Source organism: Erithacus rubecula, assembly GCF_903797595.1.
Source record: "Erithacus rubecula genome assembly, chromosome: 1".
Classification (NCBI taxonomy): domain Eukaryota; kingdom Metazoa; phylum Chordata; class Aves; order Passeriformes; family Muscicapidae; genus Erithacus; species Erithacus rubecula.
Genome location: NC_136658.1, coordinates 73812946 through 73829958, shown reverse-complemented (window position 1 = coordinate 73829958; position 17013 = coordinate 73812946). Strand labels below are relative to the sequence as shown.

The window sequence follows — 17013 nt, the reverse complement described above, 5'->3', positions numbered from 1 at the left end:
GCAGCTACCATCAGATGCATTTTTCTTGTGCAGTGTGTGGGTAAACAGCCTGTTGAGCCAGGGGAGCTGATATAATGGAGGGGCTCAGAGCTGCTTTGGGAAACCTGAAGATGCACTGAAAAATACAAAGATGCTGTTAGAGAATGGTGTTAGTAATCCTAAGGTTGTGCAGTCCCCATGTGGGCCACTCATTCAAGAGTTGGACTGGGCTATCCTTGTATGAAATAAAGGGAATGGTGTCATCAGAGCTGAACGGCAGCAACATTTTGTGTCTGAAAATTATATTCTCCATTTGCACAATGATGCTAAACTAACATTTAGGGGGAAAAATGGAGTACTGCAGAGGCAATCATTACAGATGAAGGACACTGATTAGCCTATCGAGCTCTTCTACCTGAGAATACAAGATGTACTGTGATGGTACCATGCAAGGAAGTAAAGGAAATGTTATTACAGATATTATATCCAAATTGAATTAAAGCTGCATTAAAAACCAGAGATTACTTCACTTTTTCATGCTAGGTCTGAAAACATGATATACATCTGCAATTGACAGGCATGTAAAGAACATGCAGGGGCTTATTTCCCAGAAAACAAGTTTGCTCTCTGATGTGCTGCTTCACAAATCCATGGAAACAAAAGCAGGAAGTAAAATTATAGACAGACATTAATAAATAAACATCAGCAAAGCAGCTGTGTTGTTTGGGATTATTGTTTGTTTTTCTTCCAAATATTTACTTTACATTGCAAACCTTTATCAATAAATTGTTACTGCTTCTTTTTCTATAAAAATCAGGTAATGAATCTGATCTTTGCAAAAGGTGAGTCTACAGATAAAAGCATTATGTTAATAAATATTTTCTCAGTTGACTAGTGGTCACTGGAACACTTTTCTGTGCTGTGCACATTCATTGTGGAGATTTAAATGAGTTACTAAATCCTTCTGCCTTCTAATTTTACTGGCAGGGTAAAAGAGCAACCCTTAAGACATGAACCCCCTTTTTAATACTGTTTTTGAGGGGTCATGTAGTGGCAAATATCTCTTTGTTTCCTTGACTGTGGTTGCTGCAAGTGAAAATATCTCTGGAATGTGACAGTGTCATGAGTTTCTGCCTCTGCCACGAGGGCTCTGTACACCCAGTAATTCTCATAAAAGCCAGTCTGTCTCATATGACTGGAAATATCGTATGGGCTGACAAAGAGGAGCTGTAATAAAATGGTGTGTCTTTCAGTTACTTCCCATGTTATGTTACATCAAGTAGCAGAGTACAATAAATTTTAAAATAAAAAGTTGACATGAATGATCATATAGTAATAAATGAACAACAAAGACTCTTGATGCACACATAAAGAAATATTCAGCAATCACTTTCCAACTGTATTTTTTCTATTTCCAAGCAACAAACCACAGCTGGCAGCTGTTTATTAAAAGGGATCAGTGTGCTAGTGTGCTTAGCCTGAAATAATAACTCTAGGAAAATATTTCAATAAAGATGTATTTTAAGAATAAAATCAAAGAAAAAAAAGTCACAGAACCTGAGAGTTTCAAAGCAGTTTCTTCCTCATACAAGCCCTTCTCACCAAAACAAACCCAGGGCTATAAAAATTTCAGGAATGGTTTTCAAAGGCGTTGAGCTTTCAAAAGAAAGAGAATCTCTAAGTATTCCCAGTGCACTTCAATAAGGGAATTTTCCCTAGAATTTCCACGCTTTAGTGTTTTCTGTGATCATGCAGCATTTGGTGTGGTACAAATGAGTAATGCATAGCTCAGGAATATGGTGCTGTATCAGCTTGGCCAGTTTCTTGGCTATCAGCTTGGCTATCCAGGGTCAAGGCACTCTCACTGGCTTTTTACTGCATAGAAGTGCCTACTCTGCTTGTGCTCTGAGGTTAGCAAGAAAGCTCCTTGGTTTGGGTGACAGTCTATTTTAAGTTGTTGTCTGACAGCTAATTCTTTCTGACGTGAAATCAGGTCACTCTGCTGCAACCACGGTGACTACCTGCAGCTGTTAGGCAGCTGTGCAGTTGCTTGCCCTAATTCTGAATGGCTTTCAGAATTTAGAATGAATTTTTCTGAGAGCCTTTGAGCAGTGTGGTGACATGGGCAGCACAGGTTTAACAGCCACTTCAAAAGTTGTTGTATTTTAGAAATTCAGTTTGCAATGCAGAAAAAGTAAGAAACACATTTCAGAAAGCCGCGCTCTCTGGGTTTTTTTTCTGATTTTTCTCCCCTTTTAAATTCATTCAGCTCAACACTGTAATTGCCATAGCTAACGAGCCCTTCTTGGTGCTACAGATCTCCCAAATCTGATAATGAGTCAAGTGATCTTGAGAACAGAGACCATCTCAGAGATTTCTCTGACACTGTGCACAGTGCTTTTTTCTCCCCTCTGCAGGATGAGCTCCTTGCTGTCCTGCATAGCTCTGAAGTCCCATCCAACTTATGACAGGGCTGTTTCAAAGCCAGTTCTTTGTCCCTGTGAAGAATTGATTTTTGTACTCCATGTGAGCAAGGCTCACCTGAGGAGCAGGAAGGAGGTGAAGGTTTCTAAGGAACAAAGTTGTCTTGCTTTTCAAATCTTCCCAATTTTTGCTCCATTGCCCACACATATATCATTATCTGGCCTCCTACTCTCAAGATGTGAGCCATCTCTTTTATCACTTGCATGCAGCTCTCTTCCAGTTGAAAAATGGTGTATCACTGGAACAGAACAGATAAGGTGAATAAGTATCCCTTGAGGTGCTAATGAATACAGAGTGTAGGGACAGGGACAGGCACTGACACACTGGAAGCCGATGGTTTGCACCACAGGAATACATCATTTATCTTCTGTTGTGCTACCTTTATCATCTCTGGCATTGTGCTAACTTTAACTCTAAAGAATCCCTATCACACTGACATATTTTAAAAACACAGCAGAATTTAGAAATGTTGAAACAACTGGCATCTGTCAAGCTGGCAATAAACAACAAAATGACCTTTTCTCAATGAGTGGCTACCACCTGGTCAGTGGCAAAGCAACCTGGAATGTTGAATCAACATATTGGTGAAAGACACTTGGTCAACTTGCATTTGTCTACTTCTTCCCAGTAACAAATATATGTAATTAAAACAAAGAGATAATCTCACTCCTGTGTGATGCCCACCTCCTGGCCGGCAAACACATGAGATGTGGAGAGCACCTCACCAGTAGGATGGTGGAGCTCAAGCAATAAAATTTGCCTTGAGCCAGAGCCCAGTTTAAATTTCACTCTCATTTCAATAAAAATTTTCCATTAAAGAGGGGAATTGGTCTCAGACTTTGGCAGGAATTTGCAGAATGACAGTGCTGCAGGTTAGCTCCTGCTCTCAGGCTGAGCAGCTTTGGAGCAATTTACAACAAACATTGAGGTTGATTAGGTCTTGGTGCACAGCAGGGACTCTGGCAAAGGTTCTGTTACATCAAGTGAATGTTAAATCCTGTAATAGTGCTGGAAAGGAAAGGGCACATATTAAAGACACTGGAAACAAAAAGCAATAGAATTAATGATCATTATCCTACCTAATATTTCCCTCAGTGAAAATGCCCTGTGCTAGATTGAGCAGACATTTCCACTCATGCCACTTCAGGTTACAGTGACAGGCCACTTTTGAAATTATGGCTTCCACAGAGAAACAATGTGTCTTTCAAGAAAAAATAAATAAAGTGCAGGCTTGATTCTTTCTAGAAACATAAGTATAGAAAATGCTAGCAGAAGCTTTGTATGTGTAGCCTCTAAGTGCCTGTCAGAGTAGCCATTCAGCATCAGATCCATTTTGCCACAGAAAAAGAGACACTTTGCAATTAAAAGAATAACAGCATGCAGTCCAGCTGTCACAGGAAAACACTGCAATGAATGATGCATTCAGAGTCTCAGTGGCAATGTGAGGATCAAAAGGCAAGCTTTGAAGAAATAGGATGTTTTAGCATTCAGTTATTCGACTGCCTGTAGGCTTCTCTTTTCTGAAATCAACAGAAATCAATTCCAAAAGCTTAGGTCTTCTAGCAGTAGTTGAGATTCTGATACTGAAATATTATGGCCTTTGTAATTAAAAATGCATCAAGTATCATTAAGGAAATTACAGTTTATTAATACAATCTCACACTGAACAAAACTTTAGTGTTGTCAAGATAAATTTGTCAGATAATTTTAAAAGCCGTGGGTGATGTATTCAATTTTAAAAATGCATTAATCTAGGAAACAGAGCATTTGCATAGGGCAACATCACACTATCCAGAAATCACAGACAATCATATTACTGCACATGACTGTTTTTAATCAAAGCCTAGCCTGTGAGACTCCAAGACCACCATGAAGCCACCATTCACTTAAAGCAAGCAGCTCACAAAAAATAGTTTTTTTTATTTTCCTTGACATCAAAGTCTATTGAAATTGTTTAAACTGAACGAGTTGCACTGTGCAGTATAAGTGCTGCTTCAGAGATGGAGCTGAGCTGGCAGTGAGGCACAAACACCAAAGCCTGACTGCAGCCCAGCAGTGACATGAGCCTGCTTCCCTCCAGTGGAAACAGTTCAGATCTGCTTCTCCTGCAACTCCTCTCATACTGATGAGTCAGTGGCACTGGAGAGGGTATTTCATAGAATCGTAGGATAGTTTAGGCTGGAAGGAACCTGAAGATTACCTGCTTCCAATCCCCTCACCATGGACAGGAACACCTTCCACTAGACCAGGTTGCTCAAGCCCCTGCTGACCTGGCCTTGAACATTTCCAGGGAGAGGACGTCCAGACTTCTCTGGACAGCCTGTTCCAGTGCCTCACACCCTCGTTGTAAAACATCTGTTCCTATTATCTGATATAAATAAAGTTTAGAATGTCCCTCTCCATCTTTCTAACAAGGCCCCTTTAATTGTTGAAAGACTACAAAAAGGTCTTTCTGGTCCTTCAGTGCTACCCCTAGCAATATTTCACCATCAGTTCAGCATATTTTAAGGTGATTTTCTACCATCCAAATACTGTAAAACAAGGGTACAGATGCTAGAAAGTGCATTTATTATAGTGAATGGCACTTTAAATCAAAGGTAGCTTTGTCCTAGATTGCAATACATACAGAAACTTGCAGGTGGTTTAAACATCATGACAGAGGAAAGTTATTCTGGGTTAGAGCAAATATCCCACCAGCATGGTGCTGTGGCAGCAGCCAGCACCAGAGGTACAGGAAAAAAAAGAAGGGAAAAAGAGTGATGCTCTGTCCCCTTGCCTCCTGTTGTTGGCAGCCTAAGAGCTGTATCTGATAGCCAGGGATGGATCTGCCCTCCACAGAGGTTTTCTTCGACTCACCTGCACTTCTGATTACACAAATTCACATGTTAACACATTAACTTGCAATTTAATTATATGGATATATATTTTTTTCTGTTTTAAATCTTTCCCTGTGGTTCTTCTGTTGCAATAAAGCACAGAAATTTACTCCTTATCCACTAATTTGATATAGTTTGTGGATTCCAGGATGCTACGTCCCTCAGGAGCCATATGAATTACACACTTCCTTTAAGACACTTTTGTGATGACACTCTATATAATTAGGTAAAGAGCCAGAGCCATTAATCTGTGCTCATACATAATCAGTTTGTGCCTCTGATGATTATAAAGACCTTTACTGGTTCAGCTATATTTTTCCAGAGATGGAGAAAACCCGAATATCATGAAGTATTCAAGATATGCTTGCATCAAGTATTTATTTTCTACCACTCTTCTGCATTTTAATTTTTGTTCTTAATATTTGAATACTTTTTTGACCAGGTTTGAACACTCATCTAATATTTTTCAGGGCAATGAAAATGTAATGATTTCAATAGCTCTCCTGAACACAAGAGGTGCACAAGAGGGTACCTCTGTGCCTGCAAAGTTAGGGTTTTTTTTCTATGCACATAACCTGGCAGTTATCCACAAATATTGTTCTGAGATTTTGCACCCAGTCATTAGTTTCATGTGAGAATTTTTCTGGCAGGTCCTTGCAGCCAGTGATCCTGAATAACTCTGTGTCAGCAGCAAGCTTTATCACTGGTCTGGTAATTTCCTTTGTAATTATAAATGGGTATCTTTTGAAGAGCAGCCCTTATATAGGTGCTGTACACATTGAGTCCTTCACCACTTCCACACTCCTCTACCAGCATTTTACCCTCCTGGGTTCCCCTTCCAATTTTCCTTGAGTTTCTTCCTTTCTGGTAGTCAACTTTTATGCAGCATATTTTTTTTAAAGCATTTTCAAGCAGGTGGTAGGATTACAGTCCCATTAAATTTAGTGAGAGGATGTGGTTCTTGCACAATTACTTATTGATGTGGGCTTGATGTACTGTTTCAGACTAATAAGAGTTTTTTCCCTTCTGGGGGTTCTCAGATTAATCTTTTCAAGAGACTTTGTGCCCCTGTTGTACCATTTACAACCTACATATGGAAAATTGTGGTTTCTCAATATTGTGTTTGCTGCCCTCACTGCCCCTGTAGTCTCTTTTAATAATCTGTGGTCATTTTCCCTAAGTTTATCAAGTTTACTTATTATTGCACTGCTCTCCTTTGTAGCTTTCTAGATACTGTTTTTTCTTCCAGAAGTTTATCCTCATGCTACTTTTTCCCACAGAGCAATATTTAGATCTTTTTTAGCTGTTATGCAAGCCTTGTAACAAAGGGTAGAAAAACCCCTTAAGGGTTTTAATGAGCATTATATCATTATCATACTAAGTAAAATCATGCCTTGGTGATGAGGACAAGTAGAACCACTTTCAATTTTTCAAACATCCAAACAAACCATTAAAACAAAAAAATTGCATGGGTTGAGCAGAAGTGCTTGACTAAAATTGCTGACAGCTCTGCAGCAGCAAAGCCTTGCTTCAAGGATTATTGTTTGTTTTAAATCAAAATCTTTTTCATTTTGGCATTACATTCCTCTACTCAACAAATAAAATCAATCCAAATTAATTTTGTGTCATACACTGCTCATTTCAACCGCTTTTGTTTAAATTGAAGATTGAAAGTTTTTCCATATCTGAAAAATACATAATGCAATTTTATATTTTAAATAGAGAAGGTGAGGAGGAAAGAACATTTCAAAAATTCTTCTCTTCATTTCACAAGGCTGTAATTAATTGCTCCTTCTTTTAATTGAATACTGTGACTAATCCTACTAAAAGTGATTATTTAGAACAAACAGACAATGCTAGATACATTTTTCTGCCATTCAGCTGTCTTCGAGTACAAAACCGAAAGCATAAACAACTTTTCTGAATTTTTTTACAAGTCACTTTCAAAATTAATATTTTAGGTCAGTGATTCAATTTAAACCCTGTTAAATGGCAAAAAAGAGATCTGTGTAATCAGAAATTGCTTTTCTCTGTTAAATTTCTTTATTGAAGTTAAATCCCTTTGGAGACATTTTGGAAAGTATTTAAGGATCACAGAATTATTATCTCAGAGACTCTTTTGTGTATACTATATATACACTTCAGATGCCACTTTATCTCTGCCAGCTGTAATAATGGGAACAATTGGAACATATATAAAGACATGGTTCTAAGCTAAATGTTATTTTAGTCTCTACATTATGGTGATATCAAAAGTAAAAAGAGGAAGAAAAATACTAATATACCAAAGTATTATTTAAAAGCATTATTGAGTAACTTCAAACAGTGTTTCCATGAAAAGCTTTTTCCTGTTGAAAACAGAACTCAATTACTTAGGATGGAAAATTTGTACATTCTTTTACTTTTTGCACATTTGTGGTTAGCATGAGGAAATAAGGCTGCTGCCTTTATAAAAACCATTATAATGGAATTTAATTAACTGATTAAAGTATTGATTCAGGAATGCCTTTAAAGCATTTGAATAGCTACACTCTTTCAGCTGCATTACTTCTGTGTTTATTAAAGATGATTCTGAAATGTTTGTCACAGCATAATAAAAGTGGGGACACCTATAACTAAAACCAGAGAAAGAAGGTAATAAAATAAGGTGTTTGTCTGCACCCTGAGAGAGAGGAAAGGAGCTGTACATGGGCAAGTTGTCACCTCTTTTATTGACATACAGCAGCTGGCCAAGACCTTGCAGCCAGGTAACACTGTTAAGAACATGTAGGTGAGATTTAAGACAGATATACTGTCAACATGGTGACAGTGATAAGGCCACAGATTGTGGTCTGGAATAAATTATTCCATTTAAAGGTGACAAACGGGCTGCTGGCTGTTACAGTAAAAATTAAACTAAATATAAGGGTGTATTTGTTCTGCACTTCAGTAGCTTGGAGTGAACCAGAAGGGAAAGAGTTCTTTCTGCTGCAATGTTTGTTTTCCTAAGTAAAAAAAATACAAAACCAAAAACCCAGCAGTCTAGTTTTCTGACCTGAACACATCCTGAGATACATACACTGGAAATAAACTTGGGAATTTTTTGATAAATCAGTTATAACCAGCATGAAAATATCAGTGCAAGAAACACAGAGTTCCTGATTAGGATGAGATAGAAATCCTTGCTGTGGGTGATAATTGCCTAAACATACAACATTGTCAGCTGTTGAATGAGTCCAGAGAAAAAAACTGTGGAACTGGCAGAAAAGCCTGCAGCTCCTATGGAGCTTCTTTGCATCTCTAAGAATTTGTGATTACTAGTTTGAAAATACTGCATTATTCACTTTAAATAAGTCACTAGCATCAGTGTGAGGCCAAAGCTGAAATCAGGGCTAGCAGATGCCTCAGGAGCAGCAGAGGTACTCTGTGGGTCACCTCATCAAAACCAGAAAATCCCACCATGGGTGGTATTTCTCCTGTGCCTCTAAGACCTCTTGTGATATTCAGATTTTGTTAATATTTTGCACATCTGACTTCCACCAGGGAGGAGGGTTCACTGCTGTGAGAGGAGCTGTATTAACAGCAACTGGTTATAGGAGAGTCAATGGATTTTTCTCAAAAAGCTCAGATGGGCTTTACATTACAATAGATGCTGAAAAATAGAGGTTATTCATTTGCTGTCTCCATGGAAGACTTAAACACTTGGATTGAATGTGACCCAATTTCCTCCAACCTGCTCTTAAAATCCTCTTAATATCTGAGGTAAATAACCTTTGCTGCAGGGTAAGATTATTATATTTTTTTTCTTCCTATGTCAAACAAAGAACAGCTTTCTCTAAAAGTCATTTATGTATTTGAAGACTATTATGTTTCTTTAGTCTTTTATTTTTTTCTCTTTCTTAACTAACCAAACCCAATTCCTTCAGCTCTTTCTAATAATTTAGATTTTCTAAACATCAGTTGTTTGAAATGTCTCGATACAGATTGCAAACTTTCTAAGGAATGGTCCCCGAAAGCAGATAGGATGTTTCACCTAACATCTCAAACACACCAAGCACAGAAGGGTGACTCACTTTTCTGACTTCCATGAAGCTGTTGTGTCACCATCCCAAGCAGGTGTTGGTGTGATTTTGTAGCAGCATGACACCACTTGCACCTTTTTGGCCTGTGGTCCATCTTGCCTGGTCATTATTTCTCATTTTGTTCACTGAATGTTTCCTTGCCAAGCATAGTATGTTTCTTGTGTTGGTTTCTGTATGACTTCTTGATTCCAGAGAGCCCTCCATTATTTGCCTTTGTCAAATCTCATCTTCCAAAAGAATTCCAACTCCTCCTATATAGGAAGCATTCACAAATTGTGCAATATGCTGTCTAGCAGCCATCAAAGTTACTAATTAAAATTTTGAGTAGAAATAGAGGTAGGGTGGCTCTGAAGAGTGTGCCCTTTTTCAAATGTGTACTGTGTGGAGAGTGAACCACTCATTCATTTTGAGAATGATTTTTTTTCCCATATTCTTAGCTCCATTTACTTATTTTACTTGCAACACTGACATAACAGTCAAGGTGTATCATGTCTTCTCCTGCTACCCTGTCTTTTGGGATGATTAGCCTGTCAAAACTAGAAAATAGATTGACTTGCTCCAGACAAACCCATATTGCCTGTTTCTCCTTACATTACTATTCTGTAGGTTTAAACAATGTAGATTTAAATAATTTATTCTATTTAAATTAGATTATTTAAATTATTTATTCTACTATCCTTGTATAAATCAGAGTTAGCCTAGCTTCCCTTAATGCCCTTTCTCTCTCTTTTGGAAGCAAATGTTATATTTGCTTTTCTTCACTTGCTGGAGATCTTAATTATCATCTGCTAGTTCATAATAGTTTAAGATTAATTTCACTAGCAATTTGTGTAACGAAATTTATATAAACACTCTTTGAGACATTCTTTCACTTGTATAGTTCAAACTCGTTCTTTCCTTAAAACTCTCCAAACTTGTTGGTGACTGTTTCTAATTTTTTTGTAAAGACCAAAAAAAAAATGCAGGTTTCCCCTCTCATCTCTTATTTGCTCTTCTTTCTTTTTAGTTTTCCTCTTGCTATGTATACACTTATAAAACCTTAGTCTAGTTATAAGTCATGTTATTTTGTAGTCATCCCGATTTTGGTTCTCCACACCATGCCATGTAATTATTGACAGTTGTGGTTTTTGCTGATTTCTTTTCAACATCCATGGCATTAAAAATTTCCTGTCATAGCAGACTTAGCGTGCCTTTAACATTGCTGGTTTAAGGGAATTCTATGGCCTCCATTCCTTCTTGTTGGAAAGAGTTAAAAAAATATATAGAAAATAATCCTGATTGATCCTTTTGAAAAATGGAATATAGGAGCACTGGCAGGTAGTGGTGCTATACCTGTCTGAAAACACTCTGTGCTATGCAATACTATGCAATAACCCAGGCTGCATGTAAACACGAAGTTTCTTTATGGCATAAGGAAACTTTGTCATTATGGCAGGACAATATTATGCTCAGAATAATTGGCACAGCATTGCAGTGTAACTACACTGAGATCTGACATTAACTCTTGGTTTCTTCTTGCTCAGTATCTCCCTGAATTTTACCATATAAAGGCAGAACCTTATAGACTAAGGAAAATCTCCCAGAGCTTTTATTTGGACTTTTTTTTTTCCCCAAGAGACACTTCCACTTTTTGTATTTTAAAGAATTACACTCTTTTGCAATTACACAGACTATTTTCTCAGACAGTATAAATTAGAACTACTCATGCTTATGACCCTTAGGTTCCCTTCACTTTTTCTGTTAAATTACCACAAGATTAAAAGATCACAGATTAAAACAAAGCTAGATTTCATGTATTGGTATTTGCACTGAGGAAAGCCATTTGATGCTCTTCACTCCACGAACCCTTTTTCCCACTGTGCTAAGTCTGAACAGACACAAAATAACTTTACTGACTTGAGTATCTGATACTTAATTGGGGAAGCAAATATGATGTCTCCATCTTTGCATTTGCAGGAAAGAAATTTCGTATCTATATTAATAGCAAAATCTTCCTCTTACCCATTGCCCATCTCAGAGTACAAGAGCTCAGTATATACAAGACTTTATTAACTCAGAACATGATTTCTACATATAAAGAAAAAAAAAAAATAAAAAAACCCAAAACATTAACAGAGGTAAAGTCATGATAAAAGAAGTCAGTCCTGTATTATGACTCAAAACAGTTCCTTGACCAAAGAGAAAACAAGAGTTCCAGTCCTCTTTCCGTTACTTCAAGTGACAAAAATCTACTAATTTCAGTAATTCAGCAATGGCTTCATCATGTTACCAATAAAAAATCTTTCAGTATATGGTAAAGGAGATGATTTCTGCTGTTTGATGTTAAATCTCAAATAAAATTAATACACTGGGAAAGTGAGTATGATTTCTCTCTTAAAGCATTGAAAATGTAGACTGAGATGCATATGCTCACAGTGCAAACTGTCTCTTGAAAAGAAGTTAAGCAATTAAAAATAGCCTATTTTAAGTTTTTTCAGATATATCTATATTTGTTTCTTGTGAGGTTACTCTATGCATACAATGCTTATTAATAGGTGAAAAGTTTACAAGTTAAAATCATCGAGTTAGGCCATACCCCCTGCTTTCCTTCTGGCTGTTCACAATTACTCCTGGGGCACAGACTTTACACCTTCTGAACATTGCTGCTATCCTTATCAACAAATCTGGCTTGTCCTTCACTTCTTATCCTGGTTTTCCAGAAAATCCCAAATCACTTTTGGGCACAGGATGATCCCTCTGGGCAAAGGATCTGAAAAACTGGTAATAAGGACTATTAGCCAGTGGTCGTGTTTCTTAAATCGTGACTGAAGAATTTTCAGGTGGTGCAACTGAGCCTGGCTCCCAGACCTGACAATGACATAACAGTGACAATGACTCAGTCAGATTTTCAGATGGATTTGGACTTCAAAAGTAAAGTCCTTCAGGGCTTAAAGAAAGATCACCTGAGACATGGAGAAAAGGATGTGCCAAGATATTCACTAATCAAGAGATGTGAGACATTAACATTTTGCTTTGATTTGATGAGGCTTGGAGACCTTTACATCCCTTTGGTGGAAGAAAAGGAAAATCAAGTTTGCTGAGCACTGTAATTTATTTTATTTACAGTACTGTCTAACTTTTAATCAATATAGGCTTACTACCAAATTTTTAAAAGCTGGTTCAGTAATTCCAAGACTCCCAAAATAAAAGAACTCTCAAAATGTAAAAAAGAACAAAGCAGAGGTTAACATTACCATTCAGCATTTGCTTTGAATGTGGCCAAAAGCAAGTAGCTACCCCACTGTTACATTAGGATGGAAAGGGCAACTAATCAAAAGAGAAAAATCTGACAAGAAATGAAATCTTAGGTTACTCAATGAATGTTTTGATGTGGTAGAGCTGAAGTGAGCACTTCTGATTTTTCATCAGCTTCTTGTTCTTTGTCTACATTATGACCTCTTTTGCTGAAACAGGTATCTCTGCAGAAAAGGAACTGGTAACTGATTTAACAAAATAAACCCTTTTATTTTACTGGGTTACTTTCCTGCTCTATCAGTGTCATGGTCATCCTTTTTCATAGACACAAAAATGATTGTGCTGGCTGGCAAGCCATGGAGCATGAGAGCAAATGCAGTGTTTGGGCAGGTTCAGAAGGATATAATATTGAGCTTTGGATGTGTTCAGTGCTCTTAAGCAAGCTTCTTTGTTGTATCTTCTTCCTGACATTTCAAATTTCTGCCATGTGATAAGGCACAAACAATTCTTGCGTCTTTTTTTTGGGTTTTTTTTTTTTTTTTTTTTTTAGTTGTCCTTGGCCTAGAAAAAAGCTCACATCAATGTGACTTACCCCTTTTGTAGTTTTTCAGAGTTTGCAATAATACACATTTCTTGTAATAATACAGATTTACCTAGTCTACACAACCCAGAATATTCTGTGGGTCTCTGAAAAAATCCCAAACCTAGAAGAGGGAGCAATGCCAGCCTAAGTGGTTTAGGCTCTTTGTCAGTCTGTCCTGTAGCCACTGGCAGCACACAGAACTTACCAGACAGGACAGTGCTGAAGCTCTCACTCCCAAAAGGCAGATGTGAGCTGTGGCAGACCACTCACTGCTTCCCCAATTGGAGCCCAGTTCCACTGATGGGAAACAGCAGTCACAACCCAGTTTATCAACTTGAGAGCTGATGTGAAGCTATTTGCCATTCCTCCAGCCTGAAGGAATAATGAGGAGGAGAAAGGAAGGGCATTCAGTGTCTGTACAAAAGAAAATGTATTCCTGACATATGCCATGATGTATACCCTTGACTGGCCTAGCTTGAAATTCTCCACCCATTTTAAAGGAGCTGCAATTGCAGTGGAATCCAGGTTATTTTTTACCCTCACAGCACAATGAGCACAGGCTGCTCTCTCCTGCCTAGCAGCTCTCTGCTGTGTGACAGGAGGTGCTCGAGTGAGATCTCTGCAGAAGGCCATTTACCTTGGCCTGCCCAGCACGGATGAAATAAAAAATATTTATGGCGATGATGCTGCTGCAATTCTGCTTGTAATAAACTCAAAATGGGAAGTGAAGGCATCATGTAGTGGGAGCACAGCACTGAATTATTCCTGTGTATTGAAATGCTGATAGACAAACTAGGCTGCTAAGTAATTAAGTCACTATTAGACCAAACCATTAAATCCATTGTCTGCTGTTCTAACTGCTGCTAATTGCTGTCACCATGACAACAGGGGAGTTTCTTTATCTGGTATCTCCATGTATTTTCCTTTTCATAATGGAGCCTGCCACATGGAAATTGACATCTTCCCAACTTGAAATGCTCATGTTGAAATAAAGGCAGACATCCTTAGATAAGAACAACTTTAGTATCAGTGGATCTTATCTAAATTTTTTATAATTTCTTTGCAGTATTTTCTGTATCTTAACACAAAGTGCATTTTAAACTAGATTATTAATTTAAAAAGCTTGCCTTCTCACTTGCATGATAAAAGTCATTGCTCATCTTAAAATCAGGGAAGTAAATGCATCAGGCTTATGTAATACTCTGTACCTTATGCAGATTTTAGTTCACATCCTGTTTATGGCTACACTTGCATCAATATTAACCTTGGTTAGAGCTCAGATCTTATCTCTAAATCTTTTTTTAAAAAGAAAAACAGTTATTTAGGAGCCTTTCAAATATTGAAATCCTGTGTTTAGGTCATAGCCATCCCACAGCACCTGTTCTGAAACCCCATCAATCTGTTATTCCACTTGAATGGAGGTGAATCACTCCAAGCTGCAAATAGAAGTATGCTCTGAACTGCTTGTCAAATATTAACAGCTGATGCCATCTCCTAAGAATGAAGGAAGGATATCCAGAGAAAAGCTGGAGCTCTCTCAGTCCTTCCCATGTCTCCCTTCAGCACCAGCTGAGAAGAGGTGCTGTGAAACTGTACCAACACTAGGCTAGTATTAGACTGTATTTTCCAAGGAGAAAGGATAGAAAGAGCACTACCTGGGAGCTCTATCTGGAAAAAGGATTTCACTGTGTTTGACTTTTGAAGGGATAGGCTGTCATATAAACTGAGCAAGAGCTACTAAAAGGATTCCCTCTAATCTGACACCAGAGGCTGGAGGGCAGAGGAGCCCAGCAGGTGGATCCCTGTCCAGTGCCATGGCACCACTCTTGGCAATTGCGTTTCATCTGAAAATCGTCTCTGTCCGTGGACACCACAACAGTTTAGCAACATCCTGAGATTAAGTTACAGCAATCAAGAAGTTGAAAGCATGTGACATTGTCCATTTTATAAACATTGGGAAATCTGCCAAGATCTGGTGCAAACATTGAGACTAATAAACTGGGGAAAGTGTATGGTAAAGTTAGAGGAACACCCAAAAAGTGTCCTAGAGATAGGGAAGGGAGGAAAAACATGCCCTGTAACTCTTGCTACCAAAGTGTATTTCCTTAACTTAAGTTGTATGATATTGTTTATTTAGGAGACAGCATTTCCAAATATTATGTTGCCATCTGTCCTGGTTTGAAAGGACAGGTGTCTGCCAGTAGGGGCAGAAGTTTCTCTTTTTGGAATAGAGACTTTGGTTCCACTCCCCTCCCCCAAGTATTACGATTGTTTGAATCAAGGACTCTGAGGCAGAGATAAGGGGGGGTGGGAATAACAGCTCTTTTACTAATATATCTAACTATACAAACAGAAAACAATAACAGTTAAAATTGATAACAGAACGAAATAGATAACTCGGTGTCAGTCCCTTTAGATGCAAGCACGCTGTCTCTGTGCTTAGTCCACAGCCCGGATTTGCCAGAGGGCAGACGGGAACGAAGGCAGGAGGGAGGGGGGGAGGGGCAGCAGCGGCCACGCCGGTCTCGGGCGGGAACGGGCTCACCCTCACCGAGGGCGGCGGCTCCTCGCTCACCGTGTGTGTCCGGGGGATCAGCTGTGTCCGCAGAGGCAGGAGGCTGGAAACGGGGCAGATGCAGGGCAGGTGATTGCAGAGGGTCTGGCTCTGCTGTGCTCGGCCGCGTGGCTGAACGATCCCAGGCGTCCTCCTCCCAGCTCGCCAGAAACACGAGTGCCCTCCCGGGAGCCTCAGAGGCCCCTCCGGGGCCGTCCCCACCCACCCCCTTTGTCTGGACCCATCAGGGACCCTGGGTGTAGCCCAGCCAGCTCCATTGGCATGATAATGGGAAAAATTCTTACAATTGACACAGTAACAGAAAAACACTCAACCCCGAACACCATCAAAGAGAAATTGCTGAGGCTTTCAGAGGAAGAAAGACCCCCTGATCTATGTTTTTATACAATGGTTGTTTTCTATATAAATCTGAAAGGAATTTTATTACCTTTAACACAATGTTTATTAAGTTGTTTGTATTTTACTTAGAAGCCATTAGTTTTTGCTTCATAAAGTCTTCCAAAATTTTTAAGTCCACCCTTGAAAAATATGTTTTCTAACAAGTTAATTGTTTATAGACACACCTTTAAAATGGCAGCAAAAAATGATGGTAAATACCAAAAGAATCTCAGAGCATCAAACAAAAGCTCCAAGACATGTCATTTGCCCTCTGCTTCATTCAGGAATACCCATATCTACAGACTTCCTACTGCACAATTCATTGATGCTGGGTGTTACTGGGGTCAAAAGTCTTTCCAGCTTTCCAAGCACCATTTTTTTTCAGCTGGTCTGTGTTGGCATGGTGCACAGGTATTAGTGATGCCCCTAGGAAAACCTTGTGATACTGAGCATAGCAGATTGCATTCTAAGTCATTTTCAGTTCAGTGTAAAGTTTTGTACAGACAAGCTTTAAAAATTGTGATCTTCATTGAACACATACTGGCCATGACAGGATTTTATTAAATTATTAAAGATTAGGCCACCAAGACAGACTGCCCTCACTCTGCTAACATGACTCTAACAACTATATGCAGAATAAATTCTTTGAGGCAAAAGTACTGATGGCAGAGCCTAACCCAAGATCTCTGCACTGAGGGCTGGCCATTAATCTGACTCCTGACACAGTCCTTGTCCAGCTCTTGTTTTCAAACCCATGTACATTTTAAATCCCATCAACTCAAAAGACTACTGTTCTGTGTTTTCCTAGGCAATTACATCACAGAAAAAAACTGGAGCAAACCA

At 38.7% G+C, this 17013-nt stretch overlaps 1 pseudogene across 1 annotated transcript in view; it reads right to left on the bottom strand.

Moving 5' to 3' along the window:
• Positions 1 to 1840: 1840 nt before the first annotated feature.
• LOC306798108 overlaps positions 1841 to 17013 on the bottom strand; it is a 73321-nt pseudogene continuing 58148 nt past the window's right edge. The window contains exon 2 of the transcript in view: positions 1841 to 2701. The product of the transcript in view is annotated as an uncharacterized misc_RNA (transcript). The remainder of the gene's footprint in view (positions 2702 to 17013) is intronic.